The sequence below is a fragment of the Phragmites australis genome, chromosome 24, assembly GCF_958298935.1.
Source record: "Phragmites australis chromosome 24, lpPhrAust1.1, whole genome shotgun sequence".
Taxonomy (NCBI): domain Eukaryota; kingdom Viridiplantae; phylum Streptophyta; class Magnoliopsida; order Poales; family Poaceae; genus Phragmites; species Phragmites australis.
In genome coordinates this window covers 6,503,790-6,519,869 of record NC_084944.1, presented here as the reverse complement: position 1 = coordinate 6,519,869, position 16,080 = coordinate 6,503,790, and positions in this window count along the sequence as shown.

The window sequence follows — 16,080 nt, the reverse complement described above, 5'->3', positions numbered from 1 at the left end:
CGTCACGCGGAGCATGCGCGCCACACCGTGGGGCCCGTCCCATCCTCTTGGATGCCTCCACTCTTACCTTACCTCGGTAGTCCTGTATGTCCCCTCGCCGTGCGCCGCAAGCTTATCTACCAAGCCGTTCCGTCCCAGCCTTTCATGAGTCCACCTGCAAAATCGTCCACTTACCTGGTCATTCTGCAGACCCTGTCCCATCTGTCATGTGGTGCTAAGTCGGTCCGCAACACCCCACTCCTTAGTAATTAATACTACGAGACGGGGCACAGCCCATCTACGCCGGTCATGACTTTGTTCGCTGGAGGATGAGCCTCGGGAAGGAAAATACTTGAGTAGATATCAATAATTGCGACTAGACAGGTTAGGTATGGACGTCCTGTGACCAGCAAGAGCTGATCGTGGGATCACATTAAACCGCAAGGAGGCTGGTCGTGCAAGCCTCATGCTGGTCGTGCGAGCCAAGGGCTAGTCTTGCAATGGGCTAGGGTTCAGAAAATATCCCCTATCGGACGTCATATCCCATGTGGGGCCCGTTAGTAAGGATGCCCACTTACTCAATACTATGACAGAACGCCTATATGACGTTAGGCCCCATTACTAGAGAACCAATTAAAAACATACTTTTACTATTTTCAAAAAAAAACTTGAGAATTTTGAAATTAATTTAAAAGTACTTTCTTTCATGTTCCAGGAGCCAAGTATACTTCCATGATTTTTTTTCTACAAATTTTAGAAATTGAAATTAAATCCCTGCCCCTCTCTAGACTCTCCACTGTGTTTCAGAAATAGGAAAAAGAAAAAACAACATAATAACCAGAGACAAGGTCTTTCAATAACAATCAAAGGCCAAACTTGAACTACTTTAGTTACAAAGCATAAGGTAAGATCATATATACCAAATATGATCAAATAACACATCTTAAATTCACAACAATATTACAACTATATTTTTAGTGCAATGCTTGTAGCATATCTGGATATGTTTTCCAAATAATGTCAAACAACCTATATATAGATTCATTTGGACCAATCTACGTTATCATCGTATATTATCTACAATGATATTAATGCAATACATTTGCCGAAGTATGATGGCCTCCATATTTCCTAGCAAACCGACAAATCTCCTCTCCACTGCAAATGGTTTGCCTGCACGTCCACAAACTCAAATTGTCACAAGTAAGCATAAATTCATAATGAACCAAAAAGAACAGATCTAGGATAGGTACATAAATCAATCAGAGCACATGTACTGTAGTAGTAGTATAATCAGAACAAAATGAACCCAAGTCAAGATGTGCTTCTTGAGCAGCACCCAAAGTTTAAAGCATGCTGAATAGTGAATAGCATGCCGTCCTTCAGCAAGGGAGCGTGACACTGCTAGTGTGACATGTAAGATAAAAACAATACAACAACCCAACAAGCTAGTCTACTCTCAACACCTAGACCACAAGTCATTGGAAAAGACAATCTACTCTCTATATCTAAACCTGATAAGCACATTAATCCATCAGGAGGACTAATCAATTGCAAAATTCAATTGCAGGTTATAATATGAGGGCAAAATTACCTTCAACTAATTTTTTATTCAGATTTAATAAGGTAGCAGAGTTTAAGCTACACAAGACAATATAGATCAGTTTGCCAATTTTTGTAATAAATCGAATATTATGAAACTTGCAAAACTTGTGACTGAAATGTTCTTAGCATGGCATACTGGCATGTCAGTGAGTTGGTAACCACAAATGACAAGTCAATTTGAATTTTAACACAACTAATTTTCAAGTCACACTGGAAGAACAATGTACATGCAAGAATCTAAATAGTGCATCAAACCAAAATTTTCTCGATACATTGAACATTCAAGATAAATAAACAGGCATGAAGAATATTCTTAAGATTTAGAATAGAAAATTCATGCAACATTACATACTAATAAGCATGTCTTGGGCACTGTTACAAAGCATTCAAACAAGCAGAGCATCTCGACATTGCCTGATGAACAAATATAATTGAAACCATTTGTTAGTCTAGCTAACTGAACCATGCATGAACCACCATTGAGAAAAGAAGATAACTGCACAATGAACCGCCAACGCTAAAACCCTACTATTTTTTAGATAATTCAATAACTTAAAAGCATCTCAGCCTCTACATCTGACGATGTATCTGGTCCATCATTATTACAACCTTCTTGCTATGATGTAGACTCCTTCTACCACATAGATTACTCTCTTACTTATTACAATAGGATTGACTATGGTGTAGACTCTGTCTACAACATAGTCACCAAACACACATCATGTGAGAGACAAATCAACCACCCCTTTTAGCATTATTCTAATCTATTCTAAACCTCTACCCATGGCTTGCAAAATTTTCCATTGTGGTGGTCTCCAAGAGTCGACACACAGTTCGCATATTGTGTCACACCTCCTCCTTCTGTAGTAAGGTCCAGAACCTCATCCAGTTAGTCACCCTGAAGATAATATGCATACAAGAGTGATTTTTGCTTAATCAAAAAACACATCATTTCGGTTGAGCCAAAGTGCCCAGCAAAGGGAACCTATCCCTACCAATTTTTTTTTCATTTCCAAACCTATTCCATCTTGCCATGTTCGAAACATGTTTGAAACATTAAGTGGAGGTTGTAAACCAAACGTTATATGCACTGTACACCAAATAAATTTTGCTAAATGGTGATTGAAGAAGAGATGTTGTATTGTTTCATTTGCATCACAGAAGCAACATCTCTCATTTCCTTGCCAACTTATTTTAGCTAAATTATCTTTTGTTAAGATTACACCTCAGTGTAAAAACCATAAGAAGACTTTAATCTTTAGTCGCAGTTTTTGTTTCCATAGATAGCGATTAGAACCCATTATATTGGAATTAATTAGAGCTCGATACATTGAATTGACCGTAAAAATTATGTTTTGGTTAAGTGACCACATGAAAAAATCCGCTTGGTCGTTTAACTGAACTGGGACTAATCTTGCCACTAGATGGTACCAAGCATCTAACTTATTACCCACTAGAGTTCTCCTAAAAGTTATATTAACAGGTTTCGACCGAAAGACTTATGCTATTGTTGCCGACTTTCTATATGCTATATTATATAAAATTGGATATTGCTCGGTTAAAGTGGTAACACCCAGCCATACATCTTCCAAAATCTAATATGAGTGCTATATCTTAGTTCAAACTTTCCCAGATTTAAAAACAGAGATTTGACAGTCATTATAACAGACTAAAATTGTGAGTCTCTAGGCTTTTTCTCCACTTGAGCAATAGACTTACCCCTTAGGTATTTGTTCCTAAGAAGTTATTGCCATACACCCTCAGGATTTATTAGTTTTAAAAGCCATTTGCTCATTAGACTCTTATTTTAAATATCTAGATCCTGGATGCCTAATCACCTTGGTCCTTCAGTCTACATAGCATATTCCATTTAGAAAGTCTATATTTCTTTTTATGCCCATCAGTGTGCCAAAAGAATCTGGATCGGTAATAATCCAATTTCTTTAAAACTCCTCTTGGAACTTCAAAGAAGGATAATATAAACATTGTCATAGAAGATAAGACTGAGTTTATAAGAATTAGTCTACCTCTATAGGACAACATAAACATTGCCATAGAAGATAAGACTGAGTTTATAAGAACTAGTCTACCTCCATAGGACAAGTGTTTAACTTTCTAAATACTTAGTTTCTTTTCAAAATTTTCCTTCACCGCTTTCCAATCCTTATTACATAGTGTCTTATTATGCATTGGAATACCTAGATACCTAAAGGGGTCATTTCCCATCGCACATCCAAAAATTTGCGAGTAATGGTCTTTGAATTCTTTCGCTTCTCCATAACAGAACAATTCACTTTTATGGAAATTGATCCCTAAACCAGATAGTTGCTCAAATGCACATATCAGGAGCTTCATATTCTTAGCTTGTTCTAGTTCATGGTCCATAAACAATATTGTGTCATCCGCATATTGGAGAATCGACAACCCTCATCAACCAAATGTGGAACTACCCCTTTAATTTGTCCATCTTCCTTAGATCTTGCAATTAAAATAGCCAACATATCAGCTACAATATTAAAAAGAATTGGTGAAAGGGGATCGCCTTGTCTTAAGCCATTCTTAGTCTGAAAAAACCTACCTATATCATCATTCACACTTACACCTACACTACCTCTAGAAACAAATTATTCTATCCACCTGCACCACCATTCTGAAAAGCCTTTTATTCTTAGAGCTTACTGCAAAAAAGACTATTTAACATTGTCATTTGCCTTTTCAAAATCTAAATTTAAGATGGCCCCGTTCAATTTCTTCCTATGCATTTCATGAATAGTTCCATGTAGTATCACTACTCCTTCCATTATATTCCTTCCTGGCATGAAAGTGGTTTGTGTTAGTCTTATTATATCATTAGCAACGCTCAAACGGTTTACCCTTACTTTAGTGAAAATCTTGAAGCTCACATTTATTATATCGCAGGGATCCGGAGGGACCCCTTTTTGAGATTCGGCCGGGGGGATGATTCTGAATATGTTTGCGGGAGAAATAAATAGGTGTAAATGCGATGGCAGGTGGGATGGAATGATCTAATGCAGAATGTAGTAAATGCACTGGAGGGATTTTTAGACAGGTTCGGGCCGCGCTGAGCGTAATACCCTACTCCTATGTGGATGCTATAAATGCCCTGGGAATGTCCCTCAAGGATGTTGCTGGTTATAAGAATGTTTGTCTACCCTAGAGCTCCGGGCTCCTTGTTCTTTGGTGATCTCAGCTTCTGTGCTTGTACTGAGTGTTCTTCGAGTCTTGGCATCTGTGTTCTAGAGTTCCTCTGAATCTCTGAGAGTGTCCTCTTGTCCGTGCCCGCCGTCTCTCTTAAATACTCGCCGGCGGTAGCGTGCCCCGAAAGGGAGGGCACGAGTTCTAAGGCGCCATAAATGGAAAGGCAGTCATCATGGGCTGCTGCGCGAAGTGACGGGGGGTTGAAAATGCGTCCCCCGCCCGGTCTCGGTCGTCATAATGGCGTTGGCAACAGGCGCCGTGGAGAGGGCCCACCGGGCAGCCGCAGAGCAGCCCGGCGTGCCCGCCCGGTCTTGTTCGTCTGACACAGCAGGGCGGCAGGCGGGGCGCCTTGGGCCCTGCGATGCTATCCCGAGGCGCGCCGGATGATGCGGGATGGGACCCGTGCATTAAATGTCCCCACGCCCTCCTGCCAGGTGTGGCAGGGACTGACACCGAGCGTGGCAGGAGCAGTTGGAAGTGACAGGCCACGCGCCCTCTTAAATGCGGCATCGGGCCTTTCACTGGTTGACACCTCACCGCTGGACCCCTGTGGGGGGCACCGGCGAAGGACTTTTTAGGCCGTCGGGGAACCGAGTGCTCGGGGGTCACTGTTCACATCCCCGAGCACTCTCTCCCAGAAACGCCCCTTCTTGGTCCTCGGGGAACCGAGTGCTCGGGGGCCACTATTCACAGCCCCGAGCACTCTCTCCCGAAATTGACTGTTCGGATTCTCGGGGAACCGAGTGCTCGGGGGCCGCTGTTCGCAACCCCGAGCACTCTCTCCCAAAACTACCTTCCTTGGGTCCTCGGGGTACTTGGGTGCTCGGGGGCAAGTGTTCGCAGCCCCGAGCACACCCTTCCCGGTACTCGGCTTTTCTGGTCGTCGAGGAACTTGGGTGCTCGGGGGCCACTGTTCATGATCCCGAGCACTCTCTTCTCGGCACTTGGTCTCCGCAGATCATCGGGGAACTCGGGTACTCGGGGACCACTGTTCATGGCCCCGAGCACCCCCTCCCAGAACTTAGTCTCTTCGTACTTCGCGGAGATGATCTCCGCGGGAGGACGCCACGTGGCAAATTGCTGACCTGGCCTCGGGATTCGGGGACCCCTGGTTCATGTTTCACCGACAGCTACCAATTGAAAACACTTAGTATTACACTCTCCAGGTAACAATTTTGTCATTTTGGAATGTTGGGACCGTTTGATTTCTTCTTCCCTTAAGAGATAGACCAGTCGTTCCTTCGAACAATGTTTAAGGTCCACTTCATGTGGTTGCAATATCGTACTCTCTGCCTTCTTATCCAAGTCATCAATACGTTTGAGAAGTTCTTGTTTCTTTTTTTATGTCCCATTGATATTTTTGGCCCATCCTCTTAAAAGCTGGTGAAGCCTTCTAATCTTATTTTGCCAGATTTCAAGAGGCAAATGACCCCTATGCTCTCCCTTCCACACCTTTTCTACTATCTCAAAAAAACCTTCCTGGGTAAGCCAACCAAGTTCAATCCTGAACATATGTTCATTTACACCCCGAGTAGCATTTCCAGTATTGAGTAATAAACGTGTATGATCTAAGATTTCTCTTGTCAGGGTCTGCACATTTTATCTTGGAAATTTGAGTTCCCATTCTGTATTTACTAAAATCCTGCCTAGCTTTTCATATGTAGGAACCTCCTATGTATTAGCCCATGTGTATTGACGACCCGATAATTGAAGTTCTCTCAAATCCAAGCTATTAATAACCACATTAAGTAAAAAAAATGCCACTTATTATCATATCTACCATTACTTTTCTTATCAGGGTTTCTAAAAATATTAAAATCCTCACCAATCAAAATAGATAATGACTCCATTCGCAAGCATGAACTAACTCAGTTAGGAAACTTTCTTTGTACTCAGGTTGGGCAGCTCTGTATACTACAACAAAAATCTATTGAAAACCATCCTCTTTATTCCTTATATTAGACTTTATGTAAAAGTCACCATGAGCAATGATTCCAATATCAAAAACATCTAGGTTGACCCCTAGGAGCATCCCACCAGAATGACCATGAGGCTTTTCGTGATAGCCCAGAATTCTTAATGTGTGGTTAAGTGTTCATAAGCATCATTAGCATCATGTTTATTCATTCTGAGCAAATTTTGGTATATAAATTGAATTGAACCTAAAGTGCTAAGTTTAATAATAATTGGTGCCATGTGAAGCAACTCACAATTTGGCTATGCAACATAGGGTTGGAAATAATTTTAGAAATTATTAAATGCCATCTAAAGAATATTATTGATTTTTTCCAATTTTTTTGGAATTATTTTGAAGACATGAAAATTACAACAAGTTAGAAAAGGTTGCAAATTTGGAGAATTTTAGTTCAAATTTGGCTCAAGCTTTTTGAGTCAAACAAGTTAAAATGGGTTGCACGTGAATTATAGTTTCACACAAAATTTTTGTCTAATTTTTAGACCATGGGAAGGCTTTCTTTTGGAAAGAAGAAGTGGTGGGGATATTTTTATTCGGCTGTTCACTATTCACGCAGCCCACTCATCATCCCCCCGCCCTGACTGCCTCTGCCGCCGAAATTGTTGACTGTGGAGGCCGGCAATCAAACCACGACATCAGCACTAACTTCCTTGACTTTAAGCACATCGGCCGTGCCCTCATCTTCTCCCCCTCGCTCTCTCTCTCTCTCTCTGCTCACCCCTCCCTCTCTCACTTGGCCTCAAGCACAGAGAGTAGCGCAGCATGGAGCGGCCGCCACCGACTCAAATTCAAGCAGCCCATGCCAAATCTGCCCAAGCCGAGCCATAAGAAGAGTGTGGGGGAGGTCCTTCGATCCATCCCCTTCGTTTCCCGTGCGAGCCCCATTCCTTCACGGTCAAATCGTGGGTGTGTCGCCCTTTCTTCTTCGGCGCCGACCGGCTTGCTCCGCCCCTCAACGTCGAGTCGCCTCCCTGTCACTCCTTCATGTCAACCGACCACCAAGATGAGCTCCTCGTCCCCCGTAGAGTCTAGTGCGCATGCTAGTTCTTCTCCGGCCCATCGCTGGCACGACCGTCTACGTGAATCGAGCGCCACCGCCAGCCCAGCTCTGGTCGAGCTCATCTGTCGTGAGTGCCTCGAACGGACTCCCCGTGGAGTGCTCCATCTCTTGGTGCCCTCAGCCGGGCTGATGGCAGCCGCTCGCCGCTGGCCGAGCCGGCCCGCCCACCTGCGTGGTGCGTGCCATGACCACCAGGCCGATTTTGACCGAGGTCAAAATCCCAGCCACACCTTTTATCTCTATAGCTAGATCAAGCCCGGTGTAAAAAGGAAGTAGGGATTAAAATACTCGGTTAAATCGGAAATTGTGAACGAATATTGGTTCAACTAGTAATCAGCTGAAAGTTGTAAAATTGCTCTAAAAATAGTGAAACCAATTTTCTTGGGTTTGTATGAGCATAATATACATGCTAAAAATGCTAGGAGCAATGAAATATGTACTGGAATTTCATTGTTTAATAAAATGAGTTTAAGCTTTATTAATCCATAATTAATTGTTGGTAACCCCAAAATTGGTGAAGTCAATTCTGTTAGTCTCATTATCTTATGCCCTGTTCATTAAAAATACTCACACTCATGTTAAACATAGTTAACTTCCTAATTTGATTTGTGTTTGGTTTAAGATTAATTAAATTCATAAATTATTAAATGTTTAACAATAAGTTAAATTAAGGAAATCTTTGAAGCTATAAACCCATAACATGAAGCATTGCATCTCCACTATTGTTATACACTGTGAAGCATCCGTCATTGCATGTTATTCATTCTCATCATTGCATGCGTTCTTTAGTAATGAATGAAGGTTCGGAGTGTGACGTGAGCACAATCGAGGATAATGCCAACCTTCCGCATTTTTGTGAGTTCTGTGCAGGAAGTATTGGGCAAACTCAGGAGCAGCAAGGCAAGCATCTAAGCATATTGCACCCTTTGTTCAAATTGAATAGAGTCTAAATTGATAAATTATTCTTTATGTATGTTTGCATATGTTGAGTCCAGTGTCGGGCTGATATTGGTAAAACCTATATTGATGCATTGTTTCTACATTGACTTATTGATGAATCCTTATCCTTATAGCCTTGATGATATAGTTGGTGTCTAGCTTCAAGGATTATTCGAAATGCTTAGCAATCCTTAGGTCCTTGGTAGAAGTCGAGCGACGGTGCTGCTGTTGTTCACGAGCCTAGGGCCTAATCACTGTTTACAAATACAAAGATGAGGTTGAGATGTGAGATTGAGATATGTGGGCAATGTTAGGGGTATATTCTGCCCAGGAGGAGTCCTCTAGGTAGTTTGGGAGAGGAGCCCGGATGCCATAGACCGCTTTGCATCATTTAAGGTTGTCTGTCGGTGCAGTTGGCTCTAGTACTTTCCATACTCACCACATGCTAATCTAATGGTAATGTAAGTCGATTATCATATGCCATGCCGGCACTTGCCTTGCGGCTCTTGACGCATAAGAGAAAAAGAAAAGGAGAAGTAAGGTGTCGGGGAGCCGGAGCATGGCTGGGACTTGCTCACGGTAACCCCGGTGCCATAGATGCATTGCAAGTGGTGGTTTCGGGTATGAGAAAGGTTGACACGAGTACCTCCTTGTGTGTACTTTCACGAGTAGCACAAGACAAATGGTCCTCGAGTCATGTGGGTAAAGTTGTACCCCCTGCAGGGTGTAAAACATTTCGAAATGCCGCACTCTTGGTCATGAGCATGCTTCTGTTTATTTGCATCAGTCATAGAGTTTACGAGTGTGGGATAAGGATATGGTATGATGGAAATGGTCGGTGGATATTGTTGATGAGATACTATGGTTCCTATACATACATGCTCAGGTTGTGGTTTGCAAGGTACACTAGTATGTCGGTTAAGTATAGATGCTCACACGTAGGTGTTCAGGTTGCTTACCATATATGTTTTACTTAACACTGTTGCCTTACTCTTGCTAATAGTTCAATGCATAATCCTTGGAGTCAGGCTATTTATATGTGTTCTATATGGATTAAGTCTTACGAGTACCTTCGTACTCACGCTGCTCTTTCAGGTTCTGCTGGTGAGGGTGAGGCAGTTTTTGGCTACTTCGTGCCCACCGGTGCAGGTGGTGGGCAAGAGTAGTGCATCCTACTCTTGTGAGGTGTAGCTTTTTGGGTGGAGCCTAAGGGCATATGGCCCCACTCTCCTTTTGTTGTTGTTAAGGTTTTAATCTTTCGTTGCATAATTTCCCTTTGTGTAAACTGTTGCAAATGGTTGCATGCTTAAGAACTTCTAATATGACTTTAATTACTCACCCTTTCTTAAGCTATGTTGTGATGTACATGTTGGAAAGGCATGTGTTCTGATCTTGGGCATAAAACACATGCCAGGACTATCGGGATGGTGTTATGCTTAATCATTGAGGTTGTGATTATGAATAATGATCCTCCTCATGATTAATTAGAATATTGTTTGGATGGTTCCTCACACTTTTTCTAACTCCATAAAAAATTCCTTCCCCCACAAATATGTTTAAGCTCAGCCTCCATGAAATCCTTTCTATTTGTCTCTACTAAACCAATGAAATCTAATTGCTACTCTAGTGAAATATCAGATAAAAAACGAGACTTAGCTAGGTCACGAAAACCTTGAGAATTCAAGAAAACACCTTTCATGATGAAAGTTGTACTTGTTTTTTGATAGATACTCCCTTTTGTAGTTTAACCTTTTTGGAAGAGTTGGAACTTTTTTTTTCTTGGGATGGCTTGAAAGTCACAAAAATGACTGCCATCATCATCCATTACTTCCTCCATCAAGTCCCCACATAGATAACTAAGAGCATCTTTATGTATACCCTCCTCCTTCAAATCACTTTCCTGCCAATCTATATATTTGTCCTCTTCAATTAGTTTAGTTTTAGGAGTTACTGATAACGTATCTCTCTCAATATTCTTAATTTGATTAATACCAACGGTTAAGTCATGCTCCCTAGAAACTCCTAATTTAAAAATATTAGAGGAAATATGCTTATTTGGAATTGATAGAATTGAGTTTTTATATGTACCCTCCACTGGTGTCTCAAGATTGCAAATAGCCACCATATGAGAGGCTCTAGAGAGAGAATCTTCATCGGTTGTGAATTGGCGATGCTTGTTCCTACGCCCCGACAGTGGTGCAGACCCATCTTGGCGAAGCACAGGAGTAGTCATTGCCTCCTCTGACTTCAACTCATCTCCATTTTTTACCATCTCATCATTGTGATTAGTCCAGGTCGACTGTAGCTTTAGCTCCGACCCAAACTACTGCTGCTTCTCAGAGGTAGACTCTTGCATTTTCTCCGGTGGCACATGACCAACCGATGCATCACCAATTTCCTTGTCATTGATTTTCTCTTGCCCATTGCTTTAGGCCTGGTTGCCTCTCTATCTTCCAAGTTCTCATCTTCATTTGTTGCATTTGCATCATTATCTCAATTTGGGTTATCGATATTCATGTCCTCCTCATTTCCTTCTAGAACTGGTTCCACAAGAAGGTGAATGACATAGAATCTATCTCCAATGACCACACTAATGACCTTTGGGACCAATTCTACATCCAAGATAGCAACTCGAATCCTACCAAAGTTGTTTCTAACTATTGTAACCATATCAACGAACATCGTAACTTGGACAAGAGGCAGTAGGATGAGCAGCCGCTATAGAAGGATTAGGGATTTTTGGTTGGGGCATGATTAACGTGGGTAATTGTTTAGGTCTTCTTGTTCTCATGAAAAGAGATTTTAGGCCAGCTGAAACATGAAATAAAGTCATCTTGTTTCCATTATAGACCAATACAGCATGTGAAGATACCAGCCCAGGTACATTTTGGAGGCCACGACAACCTTATGCATCATGTTTCAAAGTTGGCACCTTAGAACTATTAAAGTTCGCCAGCTCCTTCGGTGCATGCAACTCCTGGCCCACTTTTTTCTCGCGTAATGAATATGGATTTTGAACTTGTGGCCCCTCTTGTGACTCCTGCAACATCATCTTCTCTGTTTCCGGTGATATGCGCTTGGACGGAATCGCCGACTTCGGAGAACTATGTCTACTCTCAACCGTTGCCAACATTACCAACATTGACAACTTAAACAAAAGAGGAACATAACGTCGTCTCACCGTTGTTGTGAGTTTATCCCGGACAATTGCATCACCTAAATTCTTTGGAGGTGAAATTCGCAAAGGTGGCAAAGGACCATGTCGTGGCCTTAAGCTCGAATGTTGTTGCACTAGCGTATGCACAATCTTCCTAGCCAAAGAGCCATTCTCAATAGCACCCAGGCTAGATCATGACAATTGTATCTCACTAGCTTCCATCTGTTGTTGTTCCTCAGCGGCGAGCACCTCCTCCATTGTATAACCTGCCTTTACTGCCATATGAACAATTTCCACAGTCATCAATGTAGCAATTCCATCATCATCAAGTTCATCGTCATCCAATGATGCCTAGAACTTTGCCTTCCCCTTCCGCCGATCCGCTAGGGGATCAGACCCTCCTTCCCGTCTAAAGTTCCTCTGCAAACACTATGCCGGTGTATGTACCTCATTCGCTGGTGACGGGGCAATCACCATCAGCCTCTGCTGCATCCGACCGACCTCCCAGTCGCCAACTCAGGCCACCACAGGATGGCTCCCGTGGCACCGGACCTTCCAGTGCCAAACTCTCCAGCGACATCAGATCCTCCTCACAATTAGATCCTTATTTGCAACCATGACTAGACTAAGATGCCACCATCGCAATTAGATCCTTATTGGAAGGCATGATCTGTGCTTAGATGCTAAAAGGCAAATATGCTAGAAATTTCACTAACCGAACAGAAGCGACGTGAGGGAGAGAGCTCCTACCTTGGTGGAGAGAGAAGAGGGAGTGGAAGCCCGTTCCCACCGATGCAGCCGTCAGCCAAAGCCCCGTCACGTGTGGCGTTGCCCTTTCTCACACATCAGAAGACTAAGGCAACCATAGAATGGACTGGAAATTGGTCATTCACATGTAGCTTCCACTTAAAAAATTATCCCTTCCTTGAGATAGATTAGCATTTGCTAACTTAGACACTAGAGAATGCCATGCAATGAGTCTATCTCTATTTATCAGTTGCCAAAAGGAGACATTGAGTGGTATGATACTTATCACCTTCGTAACCGTGGCATATTTCTGTTGAGAAACTACTGCTACCGGGTGTAGTCCAACGATCCCTCAAGAGAACAATTGCAAAAGGAGACACAAGCGTAGGGAAAAAACTGTCTATTCTTTATTCATCTGTGTTTACAATGGGGGGTGCTGCCCCGTATATATAGTGCCAAAAACCCCTAAGAGATAGAATCGAATCTTTCAAGAAATCGAGACGGGCCCACATTCGGTTGTAAAACTCCAGGTTTCCTAACACTCCCCCTTGGGCACTTCTCGCGAAATGCATATGTCTCATCAAAACTCCTCAAAAACCCAATGGGAAAAATTAGGAGAAAGAGTACATAGCTCGCGACATGGTTACACGAATTGCCTCATTAAAAACCTTGCCATAAGAAACTTCAGGAAAACTCATATAAGGGAAAAAGAGTACAATTCACCCAAATGCTTCAAGTAATCTTCATGATTAACCTTGGGTACTTAATCTTCTTGACTAAGATTTAATTCTTCTTATCGATGTTATGTGAAATATCTCCCCCTGAACTATGCAACTCTCTAAGCCTCATCATCCTAATGCCAAGAACACATCTTTCAAAACTAGATGCAGGGAGAGACTTAGTGAACAAATCTGCAAGATTCTCACACGACTTGATATGCATTACCTTTATTTCGTTCATCTTATGCAATTCATGAGCATAAAAAACTTAGGGTTGATATGCTTCGTTAAGTTGCTTTTCACATATCCCGTTTGCACTTGTGCGACACATGCAGCATTATCTTCATAGATAATGGTAGGGGTGTTAGTAGTGTTCAAGCCACATGACTGCTGGACGTGATTGATCACTCTTCTAAGCCATGCACATTCTCATGCGGCTTCATATAGAGCTATTATTTCTGAGTGGTTCATCGAAGTAGATACAAGACTTTCCTTCGACGATTTTTAGGATATTGCAGTTCCACCACATAAGAAAACATAGCCAGTCTGTGATTTCGCTGTATGCGGGTCTGACAGGTACCCAGCATCTGCGTATCCAACCAGACTTAGATCCTAATTCTTTCTGTAGAACAGGCCTAGATCTTTGCTACCTTGCAAGTAGCGCAAAATATCCTTCAAGACCTTCCAGTGTCTTTTAGTGAGCTCTGCACTGTATCGTGCAAGTAGGTTTACTGCAAATGATATGTCTGGCCTAGTGCAATTAGTCAGATACATCAGCGCACCTATTGCACTTAAATATGGGAATTCCGGTCCCAATACTTCCTCCTCCTCTTCTCTAGGTCTATAGAGATCTTGATCTGCTTGTAATGATCTTCCGACCATAGGGGTTTTAGCAGGAAATGATTTTTCAAAACCAAACCGCTCTAACACCTTCTGAGTGTAGTTTGATTGATGTACAAAGATTCCATCCGCCACATGCTATAGCTGCAGGCCCAAGCAAAATTTGGTTATACCCAAATCTTTCATTTCAAATTCAGACTTCAGGTATGAACTTGCTTCTTCAATATCTTCTTCTGTACCGATGATATTCAGATCATCTACATATACAGATATTATGCAAAATCCATTCTGGGACATTCTTATGAATACACAGGGACAATCCATGCAATTTGTGTAGCCTCGTTTTCCAAGAAATTCACTCAAACGATTGTACCACATTCTACCTAACTGTTTCAACCCATACAGCGACTTCTTCAATTGTACGCTATAAAGGTGTCTATTTCCTCTATCCTGATTCGGCAATGGTATTCCTTCAGGTACCTTCATATAAATGTCCGAATCTAGGCTCCCATAAAGATATGCGGTCACAACATCCATCAACTTCATTTTCAACTCCAGGTTGACTACCATTGAGATCAAATATCTAAAGGTAATGCCACCCATCACTGGAGAATAAGTTTCTTCATAATCAACGCCTGGTCGTTGAGTGAAATCTTGTGCCACTAGTCGTGCTTTGTACCTCACAATTTCATTCCTTTCATTCCTCTTACGAACAAAAACCCACTTAAATCCGACTGGTTTGATGTGGGGAGGTGTGCGGCATACTGGCCCGAAAACCTCTCTTTATTCAGGGATAACAGTTCAGCTGTTATTGCCTTCTGCCAGTCTTCCCAATCTGACCTCATTCTACATTCAGCGAGCGATGCAGGCTCAGGGTCATGATCTATGGCTGTGGCAATTTTATTTGCGATGTATGTGTCGACTATTGTGGTTGCTCTATTCCAGGATTCCCCTGAATTCACATAGTTTATTGCTATTTTATCATGGGCTGCACTTTCAGGTGCTTCTTCATCTTGCTCTTCATGATTTGGGGCAAGGGCCTTTAGTTTACCAGCGTCGATTTCAGTGCACGCATTTTCGCTGGTTTCTTCCTGCGTGGGAAGATTCAAATCTGGTATGCCTACTTTCTGAGGTTCCATACCATCGCTAGGTCTCAACTGGCTCCCCTTCTTTTTCCTTTGGGGCACTTTAATGATCGGCTATGGTAAGCTCTCATTTTCCCACTTTCACCAGACGTCTCCGGCTATTTGGGACTTGAGTAACCGGATTTCTTGTCCTTTTATTATTTTTCGGAGCTCCTAGGACAAGATGAGGGGTACCTTCTTTTGGTACTTCCACCCTCTCCGGTGCATTGTGTGCAGGCACATGCGACTTAGTCACGCTCTTCAAATCACAAAAATGATCAGGCAGATTGTTTGCTAATTTCTGTAATGATTTTCTGTACTTCATCATTTGCTTCACTAGTGCGAGGATCATGTGCCGCAATTCCTTCAGCCTGCCATATAATTTCCCGGCATTTCTCATCTAAGGGTTTATTTCCTCCCCCTAATGACGGAAAATTATTTTCATAAAAAATGCAGTCAGCGAAGCGGGCCGTATGCAGATTTCCAGTTGCTGGTTCTAAATATCGGATTATGGATGCAGTCTCATAACTGATATAGATTCCAACTTTCCGCAAAGGCCCCATAGCAGTCCGCTGTGGCGGCGGTATTGGCACATAAACCATACATCCAAAATTGCCTAAATGGGAAATCTTCGGGATCACCCCTTGCACTAGTTGCATAGGTGAATGGATGTTGTAGGAGGAGGGTCTGTAATTAATGAGAGTAGCTACATGCAA